This window comes from Mytilus trossulus, unplaced genomic scaffold (assembly GCF_036588685.1).
Source record: "Mytilus trossulus isolate FHL-02 unplaced genomic scaffold, PNRI_Mtr1.1.1.hap1 h1tg000215l__unscaffolded, whole genome shotgun sequence".
In the NCBI taxonomy this organism is placed as follows: domain Eukaryota; kingdom Metazoa; phylum Mollusca; class Bivalvia; order Mytilida; family Mytilidae; genus Mytilus; species Mytilus trossulus.
This window is the reverse complement of record NW_026963312.1, coordinates 831,095-844,140: the sequence shown is the minus strand read 5'-3', so window position 1 is coordinate 844,140 and position 13,046 is coordinate 831,095. Positions and strand designations below refer to the sequence as shown.

Genomic DNA, 13,046 nt, shown 5'->3' with positions numbered 1-13,046 from the left:
TGAACATAACTGTAGTGTCCTGATGTGTTACATATTCTGTGTTTTACACCAGTGTTGTGTTATGATGTGTCTCATGTTCTGTGTTGAACATCTGTGTTAAGTCATAATGTTAAGTCATAATGTATCATGTTTTGTGTTGAACACCGTTGTTGTGTCATGATCATGATGATAAGTTTACCTACTATGTTACAAGTTTACCTTCTTGATATTCAATGTTACAAGTTTACCTATTTGATAGTCAATGTTACAAGTTTACCTCTTGATAATCAATGTTAGCTCTGTTTGCTAGGCAAAGCTTCAATTCTTCTAATCTTCCTTTTGTAGCAGCTTTAAGGAGTTTCTGTAAGTAAGAAATAGAGTTTACATTTAACAGAATATAACTGTGTATATAAGTGTAGTAACTGAAATATTTTTCACGCTAATGCCAGACAATAACTATACTTTAGAATGACTGATTTTGATTGCTTAATACAAGGGAGACATTGTAGTCTTTAGTATACAACAATGTGACAAACAATAGTTGGGGGGGGATTGAAAGAGGCAAAAAATATATTATTTTGACAAAAGAGGTGGTGAAAAAGAAAATAGACCCAGAGGAAACCCTGCTTATGCATTTTTATGATTCGATGTATACTGTTCCTACGTTTTGAAGAAGAAAAACACTTTTTTTTTTAAACATTTGATCATCACATAAAATAGCTAATCTGAGTGAAAATTGTGTTTCAATATTTTCAATATAAACATGCAATTTATAACAACTTGAAAAGGAGCAGTGTAATATTTGTATGTTTGATGATATAATTTTTTTGACAGATTTATTTTGAATGTCTTTGAGCTTACTCTGTTAAAGAAATAACAGTGTTGTTTTAATATTTTAGCCCAAAAACATATTTTCAATCAAGAAAAAGAAATTAATAAATAGTAACTATTTAATGATCAAGTAGTCTTTTTTTCAGCGGGGACATATTTGACACTTATGTGTTTTTACAGGTGTTAAACACTACTTCCAAGTTTTATGACAAACAATAGGTAAGCTTGGGTAATTAAAATGAATAGACCTCTTTTGAGAACGTCGCATTTCCTTCAAAAACTTTTTGTTTTAGTGAACATCATCCATGCGTTTAGGGGTCTTCGTCACTTCTTTCCCATGTTGAGCGAGCAGTTAAAAATAAAATGCTGTATTGCACGAGTTATAATGGTTAGGGCTGTTCCAGAAAATACTATGTCCCCCCCAGGGAAGGCAATTTTTTTTAATATTATGTGGGTGGTTGTATTTGAAATACCATAATGCAAAGGAAGTGTTGTTCTAATTTATCTTTATTTCTGTGGGTGGTGGGGGCTGAAAAAAAGTGCCGTCCCTGGGGGGGGGGGGACATAGTATTTTCTGGAACAGCCCTTACAGTATTTTGTTCATAAAAAAACTTGATGTCTAAAAGAAAATTTAACAACAGAATGAACCTTAATGTTGACGCCGTCGAGGGAATCTAGGATCACATTGTCTCGCTTTTGCAAAATAAATGTTGCAGGTTCGACAAAAATCACTCGACTGTTTGACTTTAAAGAAGAAAACATCTTACCTCATTCCAATCTGCCATATTTCCTAAAATAGAAAAATAAATGTATAAATCTGTTGAGTAATAATTGCCAGGCTAATTGTTTCTGCTAATTGAAAATTATCAACAACCACAACTCTGAAATGGTAAATACTGAAATGAGTGATACTGAGCCTTGCCTGTGTTTAGTGCTCAATAACATACCTTTAACACTTTTTCATAATGTATATACCATTTCAGTTGTTTTCAGATGCTTATACAAGTGGATACCAAATATGATTGACCTACCACTTGTGATTCACCATAAACTAGACCTAATCACAAACTAATACATTGCTGACGCCGTCGATGCCGCCGGAAACAGCATACCTATGTATAGCTTTTTTACTCCGTCAAGGCGAGACAAAAATTAGCAGAGATTGATATTTATTTCTGCACTTATTGAGCAACATAAATATTAAAATTTATTTATCTATTGTGTATTTAAGAATATTTATAATGATTCTGTATTCCATACAAGATTCACCAACAACGATTTGCATTTAAACAACTTCCCTGATTTAACACTTCCTGTTGTTCTCAATCAAACACATTCAACAAACAATAAAGAATCAAACATCGTTGGCCAAATTATTTATTCTGCAATACAATTTTCATTATCTTGTAATCAACCAGGACTGGAGTTCAATTTGTCTCCGAAAAAGAAATAATTTTCAATGGAAGCATTTTACCGAGTTTCAAGTTGGGATTTTCCAGAAAGCCCCTGCGTATAAAGCATAAATGAAACTTTTTTTCTTAAGTTTCAAGGGTAAAACGGGGGTTATTAAATGTTCTTTCTATCTATTATAAATTTCAAAATAATCAGCAAAAATAAAAAAAATTAGTAAAAATTTTACATTTAAGGGCAATTACTCCTGAAAGAAGTTGTCAGACAGTTTTGACATAAATAGACAACAGGAAGGTCTTACAATTAAGAACATGTCTGCTATTGTCAGATTGTCACTCTTCATATCATTTTTCAAGATAGACAAAACTTGCATTTTACCGCATGTTCTATTTTTTAAGCCATGTCAACCATGTTTGTTTGCAGACAGGGCCATCGGACATATTTGTTTAAATATATACGATAATAATGATTGTGGCCAGTAGTTTTAGAGGAGTAGATTATTAATCAAAGTTGCAAAAAATTGTAAAATTGGTCTTAAAGAGCAATGACTAAAATATGGAGTTGCCTGACGATTTCAGCTATGTTTGTCTTATTTGTAGATCTTGTGTCTGATAATTTTTCCATATAAAAGTTTATCTTCATCTATTATACTTTGGAAAATAATAAGCAGAAATTAAAAAAAAAATCAGTAAAATTTGACATTTAAGGGCAATAACTCCTATAATAGGTCTTCTGACAGCTTTGATGTAAATGAACAGCAGGTAGATCTCAACGTTCTGAACTGTCTTGTCAGATTTTCTCTATTAATACTAGTTTTCAAGATAATAGACAAACTTGCAATTTACACCTATGTTATATTTTTAGCCGTGTCAGCCATGCTGTTTGGCAGGCAGGATCATCTGACACATTATGAAAACAAAATACGCTAATGATGATTTTTGTTAAATTTGTCCCAATAGTTTCAGGATAGATTTTTGTAGAAATTTAACAACAACGATAGACAACTGACGCTAAGTGATGAGAATGCCAGGTGAACTAAAACATATATATGATACAATACATACTAATTTGATGAAAACTGAGGTCAGCTATATTTATCAGTAAGAAAGTGTCATCATCTAAAGCATCTCTGAAAAATATTGATAAATCATATTTACTTGTTTTAGTCTGATATATGTAAAATATATGTATCACAAAGTGACTTAATAATACTGTATCGGTACTTTTTGTTTTCAGTAACTGTTGTGATATGAATGTTTCTTTATCAACAATTATGAACAATAAAGGTATATTTTTTAATTATTCATTAACATGAATAAATCCTAACCTTATGGCCAGCTTCATGAAAATCTAGACCTTGTCATTTGAATTTTTTTTCGTTGACTATATATTGACCTCTACACATCTCCGTTTTTACTTTGTTGGGTTGCGTTCTCATTGACATATACTGTTGAAAATATTGGGGAAGTTATGATGTTGTGTTTTACCTATTTTATATAGGCTTGATGTCAGTGTGGGATGTAGCCTTAGCACTAGATTTAGAAGTAAATGTTTCACAGTATGACTGTGTTCTGCTTTCTTTTTAAGATAGTTGATTAAGCTCCAACAAATAACTCACATTTTTTTTTATACTTTACCCCAAGTTTACACATAAGTTCTACCAATCTTTTTTTGAAGGAAAATAATTTTGCAATGATGTCATCATGTTTTCTGATGTGTGTGTCTTGTTTACTATAAAGTATTAGTCTTGGGTATTTTGAATGTTAAAACTATTTGTTAATTATCTCCCCTTTAAGAGTTTGCATATTTTACAGTCGAAACTAATTTCAGAAACAAATTTCAGTAGTAATTAAAGGATCCTATATAGTTCACATATAATTTACACTTACCTATAATAACAGCCATGATTTGACAGGGATCAAATTGACTGTACACTTACCTATAACACCACCTTGACTGGACAGGGAACAACTTGACTGGACAGGGATCAAATAAATACTGATGACAGATGCTTTAAATGAGAATATAAATGTTTCTATTTCAGGTTGAAATAAGAATATGTTATAAAGATGCTTGTGTATTATTTGATTCTATTTTGACCTCTTTTATTGATTGGTTGCTGTCTCATTGATATAGACCTCTAAACCTTCACTATTCAGAGCTCTAGATAAGCTGCATATTTGCACGATTAAGCAATGAAAACAATTGAAAACCCAATTTAACTGACAATTGCATGGTTCAAAAACCAAAGTCATGCAAAGGAAAACTTATTATATGTCAAAACTATGCATTCGCAACCCTATTTGTTGCTATTGTGAGTGTTATTTACCCTTATCGATAAATTTTGTCGCGTAAATCTATTTTTGTAATATTCATGATATTAGTTATTGTTAGCTACTTTCGTTCTAAAAATAGAGTATGTTTACATCAAATATCTGATCTAGGTCTTTGTTAGAAGAAATTATCAGTCACCCAAAGCTGTATCCCTGATAAACATAAGGAACCAGTTTATAAAATTTTCTTTAGTAGACATGAGTCTGAGGGGCAGGGAAAAATCATTGCCAAGTGACAAAGTTGTATATTTTGTTGACTTATTTGACAACAGACCGCTGTGCAGAAGCAAGAAATTAAGCAAGTCACATTATTAATTCCTTAATGAAGAAGGCAACAACTCTGAATATATGTCACATTTTAGACGAAACCATCGACGATGTCCTTTCTTCCTTCGATGAAAATAGTACTAAATTTAGGCAAAGACAGTCAGTGTCAGATAAGACATTCATTAGATTTAAGAAGATGTGGTATGAGTGCCAATGAGACGACTCTCAATCCAAGTCACAATTTGTAAAAGTAAACCATTATAGGTCAAAGTACGGCCTTCACCATGGAGCCTTGGCTCACACCTAACAGCAAGCTATAAAGTGCCCCAAAAGTGACTAGTGCAAAACTATTCAAACAGGAAAACCAACAGTCTAATCTATATAAAAAAACGGAAACGAGAAACACTTATGAATCACATCAACAAACGACACATCCTGAACATCAGGTTCCTTACTTAGGACAGGTGCAAACAAATGCAGCGGGTTTAACTGATTTAATAGGCGCCAACCTTCAGCCTCACTTGAAAAAATTGTGTATTTAAACATCACAACATATAAACACAAACTATAAAATATCAATTGAAATAGCTTAACTCAATCAATTGCCTGGAAAGGAAAGAACCCTGGTCCCATAGCTAAATAAAATTGATTAAACACGGGTCTCACATATATATTGATCTGAATGTAAGTCTACCGCAAGCCACTGAGACAACAAAATAACATGTGTTTTGGGCCGCAGTGACAAGAATATCATCTAAAACTGCTATAACCAATACCACATATGTTATAGTAGTCTCAGATATCATCAAAAAAATTTACATATTGGCAAAGTTGCTTCTGATATCAAATGTGATGATAATGAAGCAGAGTCTGACTCACACTTTACTATTATAAATCATGACAACATGTTAAAGACCAAACAGCCTATTCATTTCTACCAGTGATTTTTCCTTAAAAATTTGTGTGAAGGTATTTTAAGATTTGAGGAACAAAATATGATGAAAAAAAATTGGGGGTCACCGACTTAGTTTTGTTGCTATAGCAACCTCAGTTTTGTGTTTTCCCGAATATCAACATAATATTTGCTTGTTATATAAACACATAGTCATAGCCAGGGTTTCCGCTGGCGGTCGCCATTTTCGCAATTTGCGAAAAAATAATAATTGTGGCGATAAAAATTCGTCATTTGCGAAAGAATTTGGCCAAAGAAATATATAGAACGATTTATTTTCCTCCATCTTGTTTATTTACTTTTTTCGAGTTTCTCGGACTTTACCCGATCAGACAATATTCGGAATTCACCTTGACCTCATTAAGGTTTGGACAGAAAATCAATAATCAGCTGATTGCATTTTATAGCTATCGACAACAAAGGACTATATTAATAAAGGTGTTGATTGAATTGTTTGACAAAATGATACGGTTAAATGGCTTCTGCTAATTGTCACATACAGAATTTATTCACCACTTTGCAACGCACGTGTTTGAAGCAAACTTTTGACGTCTCCTCCGCTTTTAAAGATAGTTTTGAAAAGAAAGCTGTTGGTGTGACAAAAAATGTCCAAGAGCAAGAAAAATCTCGGATTTAAAACTTTTAATTATCCCATGAGTTTGAAACCCACATGAATTTGTAATTTTTGAATATTATAATGGGTAGAGATAAACTGTAAACAGCAAAAATGTTCAGTAAAGTATTTTAAGATCTTAAAATGAGTCAAAGTATGGGTAGAAAAAAATGTAAATTTTAAACGAAAATATAGTTATGTTATTTGGCGAAAAAAATAATAAAGTGGCGAAAAATAAATTGTTTTGGCGAAAGAGGTGGCGAAAAAAATAATTGACCCAGGGGAAACCCTGGTCATAGCCTCATATTGTTTTGATCTTTAAATTAATGATTTATTTAATTCCCGCCAAAAATACAATGTAAAATGAAAAACGTTTCCAGAATTAAAAAATATCTACCAGTGATTTCTTCATAATAATTTCAAGAAGGAAAGGGTCATGTGTACTTTTCAAAATAAAGCAAAAAAAAAGTGTATGTCACCGACCTTTCAAAAACGTTATGAGTAATTTTCATGTTTTTTTCTCGTTCCTTTTGAAGAAAAGAGTTGTCTTTCTTCCGAACATTGCATCTGACGTCATAGTACAAACTTCCCTTGCTGGCGCACTATTTGCAAAAAATTGTAAATTGGACGTTTGAAACCCACATTTAAATTTACAAGAATAAAAACTATATTCAACTACTTTATTTATTATCCGGTAATTATTTATACATAATCAAAGTATAATTATTCTGTTTACAGACGGACATACAAAAGAAATTAAAGAAATTATTCTATCTAGTTTGTGAATTCATTTTTTCAGAATATTTAAGATACTACCTCAAGTGATTTGAATGAATGAGACAGTAAATATAAAATACAAAAAGTTTTAAATTAAAAAAAATAATTTAGAAATATTTTTTCTGTTGAAAACTACAAAGTAAGATTTCTCCAACAGGATAAAATATTATAAATCTAAATTGCTAATTTTGGAAATTAAGACAAAGACAAGGTTGTTGCCGGCATTGAAATTCGAAATTTGTTTTCAATCTTTCCGGTCATAGTTGTAGCTAAATGAAAGGGAGAGATTTTATATTGGATATTATTCTTGAAGCAATTGTTTTTGTCATATTACAGTAAGTTAAATTTAAAACAATTTAGTTTTAAACAGGGAAAAATTTGATTTCAATTCATATTCGCAGAGTAATAATTTTATTAATGTGTTTTACCTTTACAGCTTATTTCCGACTGCATGAAGGGTATAACTTTGGTTGGCTTTCTTGCTTTGTTTGTATAAATGTGTATTCAAGCTTTGTATTTAAGATTGACATCTTCATATATAGGTATGTAGACCTGTATATATGATATTTAAATTCAATTGGACATTATCAAAATATAATTATACAAAATATACAAATAAAACAAGCAAGCTAACCAAAGTGTTGATCTACATACATTAGGAAATTAGCTGTAAGCTTCAGTCAGATCAGGCGAAATGTTTATCATTTCTTCTTAAGACAATTTGGAATAAAACAAATGACAAACGACAATGACCCTTTGTCCTCATTTTATTTTTATTTTAAGATTTTGTCAAATAAGCAGTATAAATAAATTTTTAACTTCATTGCAAGATCGGACAATATTTTTACGAGAATCATCAAGACACCAGTTACATGCATACATTGCCAGTATGTTAAAACTTCTAGGAATAGTTTGTTATCGGCCTGACCTTCTGAATACTTAATTTTTGAAATTTGTGAAAAATTAACATTAAAATTAGAAGGATCAAATCATAGGAAACAACATGTGTACTAAGTTTTAAGTTGATAGGACTTCAACTTCATCAAAAACTACCTTGACCAAAAACTTAAACCTGAAGAGGGATGGACGGACGGACAGACGAACAGACAAACGGACACACAGACCAGAACACATAAATTGGACATAAAAATAACTTTCACTATTCTAATTACCATGTAACCTGTACACAATCGGTGCAAATGAAAAACAAAATATACACAAGTGAAAGAATAAAAAAAACGAAATGCAGATAGGCGCAAATATAAGACATAATCTACACATTCAAGTGAAAGAGAAAAAAAATGAAATGCAGATAAACGCAAATATAAGACAAAATCTATGCATGTGAAAGAATAAAAACAAGTGAAACTGCGAGCTACTGCTCACTGATGATACCCCCGCGGCAAGTGGATAATATTAATAGTGTAAAAATATGCAAGTGTTCGGTAAACAGGAAGTTGTCGAGTGATGAATCTGAAATTGCATCACACGGTAACATAACATTTGATTGAAGTAAAACTAAAGTTAAAGAACGGAAACCATCTTTGGAATAAAACAACTAACAATAGATGAACATCTTTGTTTGAGATGATTACATAATAACATGTCTCAATTCAATTTTTAGATGATGAAAGAAACCAAATACATTCCAGAGCTTGGTGATGAATTTTGTTATGATATTTGCATGAGGGGTGAACTGGAATTATTAATGCAATGGAAAAACTATTTCACTCAATTACATCAAAATTGGTGGGTAAAAACCCAAATTTGGAGCTCTGGACTCAGGATGCTTGTTTACTATATACGTACAAAATTTTATAAAAAATGACGTTAGGGCAATAACTCTTTATGGGGTCAATTGACAATTTTGGTCATGTTTGACTCATTTTAAGATCTTTAAATACTTTACTGAACATTTTTGCTGTTTACAGTTTATCTCTACCCATTATAATATTCAAAAATTACAAATTCATGGGCAACAACCCAACAATAGGATGTCTGTTGCGTCTGTAAATTTCATGACAGATAAATTATCACCCTATGAACAATTTAAGCCCATGTCAGATTTGCACTCTAAATGCTTTAGTTTCAGAGATATTTAAGCCAAAAACTGCATCTTATCCCCATGTTCCATTTTTTAGCCATGGTGGCCATCTTGGTTGATAAGTGGGGTCATTGGATACATTTTTTTAACGCGATACCCTCAGGATTATTTGGGCCAAGTTTGATTAAATTTGGCCCAGTAGTTTCAGAGGAGAAGATATTTGTAAAGATAACGAAAATTAAGAAAAATTGTCAAAAATTGACATTAACATGATTAAAGAGCAATAACTCTTTAAGGGGTCAATTAACAATTTTGGTCCTATTGACTAATTTGTAGATCTTACTTAGCTGAATAATGTTGCTGTCACAGTTTATCTCTATCTAATATATTATAATATTCAAGATAATAACCAAAAACTTCAAAATTTCTCTATAATTACCATTTCATGGGCTGCAACCCAACAAGGAGTTGTCTGATGTGCCTGAAAATTTCAGGGCAGATATATCTTGACCTCATGAACATGTATACCCCTTTTCAGATTTGCTCTAAATGCTTTAGATTTAGAGATATCAGCCAAAAACTGTATTTGACCCCTATGTTCTATTTTTAGCCATGGCGGCCATCTTGGTTGATGGGTGTGGTCATCGGATACATTTTTCAAACTAAATACCCTAAGGAAGATTCAGGCCAAGTTTGTTTAAATTTGGCCTAGTAGTTTCAGAAGATTTTTGTAAAAGTAAACGGACGACGACGGACACCAAGTGATGAGTAAAGGTCACTTGGCCCATTGGGCCAGGTGAGCTAAAATCACAGGTGTTTGATATTTTAATGTAAAATATATCTGTCAATTAATATCTACCCTTGTTAGAGTTAAAATTCTATATTTGCCACTCTTTTGAAACAGAAGTAAATGATCCTATATATGAAAATATAGTTCACATACATATATATACACTTACCTATAACAACAGCTTGACTGGACAGAGATCAAATCAACTGGTCAATGATCAACTTGACTGGACAGGGATCAACTTGACTGGACTGCAATCAACTTAAATGGACAACAATCATCTTGACTGGACAGCGGTTAACTTGACTGGACAGGGATCTACTTGACTGGACAAGGATCAAATAAATACTGATAATAGATGTGTAAGGCCACAGTTTTTTAATTTGTTGGTTTACGGATTTTCTCCATGAAAAAGTCGGGTCGGTCGGTCGGAAAAAAAAAGAAAAAAAAAAATCTTTCAAGACAGAAAACTGATATGCAAAATAAAAATATATTTCACCTTTCTAATAATATGTTTGTCATACTATTTTTTCATCGTTCTTAAATTTTAGTTTGATGAAATATTATTGCTCAGCTGTAAACATCGCATGACATTGTCTAATAATTTCCCGTAAAAAAAGGGGGGTACACTGACAAAGACGAAATTAAATCGTCATTTCACAGACAAGAAAAAAAGATTCACGTCAGTTATTTGACTTAGCTTTTAATCATAACTTGGTGAAAAATGATAAGCACGAAAACTGATAAAGAAAAAAAAAGTTTTCAACACACGTGTCAAAAACGTAATAGACTAGTCCACTGAAAAAACGAGAATATCAGGTTAAATAATCTGTTGTCATGCATTCCAGTTTTTTTATTCAAATGGACGATATTTTTTTTTATCTATCAAACAAACAAATATCAAATGATTTGTTAAAATTCAGTATTTTAACTTGATGTCTTGAACTTCCACCTGTCCACATTTGGACGAGTCTATTTATATGAGAACATGCATCTTACGGACTGGTGACAAATAAGGAAAACGAACTTATTGTGTAATTGGTTTTAAACACAGGTTTCGTTCCGCAAAATTCTTTGCGCAAACGACATTTCAAGGTCATTAATAATTGATTTTTCTATTTTTAGAACTGAAACTGAAAGTTTCATTTTTCACAACAGAAAGTGTCATCACATCCGTTAGTGATTAATACATTTCATTTCATAAAAAAGGATATTTTAATTATTTTTCAGTAATAATGCATTTGTTAGGGTCGGCGAGAATAAAAAAAAACCTGAAAATTCGATTTTATTTTTATTTTGGAAATCAGCAAAATCGGGTCGGCGGATCCGTAAACCAACTTATTAAAAAATCCTGGCCTAAAATGAGAATATAAATGTTTCTATTTCAGGTTGAAATACTACTAAAATGTTATACAGATGCTTGTGTATTGTTTGATACCATTTTGACCTCTTTCATTGATTGGTTGCTGTCTCATTGATATAGACCTCTAAACTCTCACTTTTACAGGATGCATTCTTTGTTTTTTGTGTCTTGTTTACTACATAAAAACACAGGTGTTGTGATATTTTGAATGTGAAATGTATCTCTTAATTATCTCCCCCTGTTAGAGTTAAAATTCTACATTTGCCTCTCCTTTGAAATAAATTTCAGTAGTAAATAATCATATATAGTTCACTTACCTACAATAGTAACTCAACTGGACAAGGATCACATCGACTGGACAAGGATCACAAGGACTGGACAATGATCCCAAGGACTGGACAATGATCCAAAGGACTGGACAATGATCACAAGGACTGGACAAGGATCACATTGACTGGACAATGATCACAGGGACTGGACAATGATCAAATAAATATCAATAATAGACATTATAGATGTTGAAACTGAAAATATAAATGAAATAAAAACACTAATCTATTTTAATATAGAGTTATAGAGACACTTGGTATATTGTTAAATACCATTTTGATCTCTTTTGTTGATTGTTTGCTGTCTCATTGACATAGACTTCCCATCTTACATTCATAAAGCACAATTTGATTTCTTAGTTAACAACTCTATTTGTAAGGCTTGCAATGTTTAATTAGTTTCGACATCCAAATGCAATTAATTTCGGAATTGTGTCATTTTATTTTTTGTCTCCCCTTATACAAAAGCTGCTGCATACAATAGCAGATTTTCAAACTGAAAATATAAAATACATGTAACTTAATTATCATGATTATATAGCATTGCTAAAATTTCCTGAAATTGTATTTACTTGTCATGAGGCTTAAATTAAAATATTGTTTGTTTGCCCTTTACCGACCGACCATATAAATTCGTTCCGCCTGAAAATCTTTTATTTGTAATTACCAGCAAGATTTTACTTTATTCAATGTTTCGTTCCTACCAAAAATCTTATATTTGTATTTCACGCTCAAAACTTTTTTAGCCGAATTCTCAGGTTTTATCTTTCCCGTATAAGGTCTAGTCCGTTTGGTATCAGGTGAGCGTTTGACATGAACACTTGCATTTAGAGTTTCAAAGCATTTGTTTGAAATTGATGTGGAAAGCTTGTAATCATGATATGATCGCTTCTGTGTCTTTATACTTGAAGAGCAGGGTTTTTTTTTTTAAAAGTTCGTCCAATACAATCAATATCAACGTGTGTACAATCTATTTTGTAAACAAACGTTGTATCCTATGAAGAATGGCCTTTGGTGATCCGTAGATCAGGATGATTATGTTAACGATGCCTTCGACCAGCATTGAAATATTATTTATATCTGACATGAACCAAAGGTGTGTAAAGTGGAGAATATTTGGCAGTAAAATCGCCAAGTTTTTCCATACAGATCATTTATACATGCAATGTAAAATACGTGACAATTGAGTTTCAAGTCCTGGGGCATTTTTATTGAAAACACAGGCAAACACGAAAATTTAAACACTATAAGAAGTGATTGTGTGATTGAAGAGTGAAGACGTGAATCTGACTTGGAGCGAATATTTGAAGTTTTTTTGTGTTTACCTTTAGTTACATTGTGTTACATTGTGATATTTT

General features: G+C 31.8%; 1 protein-coding gene and 1 long non-coding RNA gene across 2 annotated transcripts in view; both read right to left on the bottom strand.

Annotated features, from left to right (window-relative positions):
• The window catches only part of LOC134701108 (death-associated protein kinase 1-like), a 246,414-nt gene that overhangs the window by 61,474 nt on the left and 171,894 nt on the right, over positions 1-13,046 (bottom strand). The window lies entirely within an intron of this gene.
• Positions 4,160-11,877, bottom strand: LOC134701095 (uncharacterized). The gene is made up of 3 exons (XR_010104037.1): positions 11,677-11,877; positions 10,166-10,344; positions 4,160-4,231 (listed from the first exon to the last, which is right to left on the bottom strand). It is a non-coding gene; the product is annotated as an uncharacterized LOC134701095 (long non-coding RNA).